This window comes from Hevea brasiliensis, unplaced genomic scaffold (assembly GCF_030052815.1).
Source record: "Hevea brasiliensis isolate MT/VB/25A 57/8 unplaced genomic scaffold, ASM3005281v1 Scaf664, whole genome shotgun sequence".
NCBI classification, from domain to species: domain Eukaryota; kingdom Viridiplantae; phylum Streptophyta; class Magnoliopsida; order Malpighiales; family Euphorbiaceae; genus Hevea; species Hevea brasiliensis.
This window is the reverse complement of record NW_026615211.1, coordinates 8740-9577: the sequence shown is the minus strand read 5'-3', so window position 1 is coordinate 9577 and position 838 is coordinate 8740.

Genomic DNA, 838 nt, shown 5'->3' with positions numbered 1-838 from the left:
ATAGACAGAGGACTGCAAAAGCCTCTAGGATAGTTGATCATGTGTTGAAATACCTCCATAGGTTCATTTCTTACACTGCTTTAGGAAGGGGACACAATAACAACATTGTGGGTGCCGGAGACTTATTTTTCTTGTGGTGCATGAAGGAGAGAAAACAAGTAAGCACACCCATTTCATAGCTACTCATTGACACCAAATTGTCACAAAGCATACCAGATGTAGTATAGTTTTTGAGGATATATAATCGCTATAGCAAACTCATTTAGCTTTGATGTTAGTCTATATAAGTCGCTAGCTCAGTGAATCATATATGACAAAGACAATGTTGCTACACATGGATGTTTGTGAGAAAGTAGGCCATACCTATGCTTTGTTACAAGAAAGATCCTCAAGCTGGTACTGCACAGACCCACTACCTTTGCACCAAGAGAACCCCAACCAACCACCGCCTCTACGCCAAAGCAGACATTTTATCCTCTTAAGATCATTGGAATCCAAAATAGCAAGTTTCACCGCCCAACCATCTGCTCTCACCGACACAAATGATATCCTTGCTACCTTGAAGAGCTTAGAAGTCAAAATTGATACCATGGGTCACAGCAGTCAACCAAAAGAAGAAGCTAGAAAAGAAACTTAAAAAGAGATTTTCCTCTTAAAAGAAATGTATAAAGAACAACTTCAAATGCTGGAGTTTACAGAAGAAATTGGCCCAATCTTATAACAATTTATATCATTGGGGCCAAGACATGCTTCAAGAAATGAAAGACCTCACGTAAAATTTGGAACCGCTTTAAAGCCGGATCACAATGAACCTACTGCAGTAACTCAAGGCACTCGA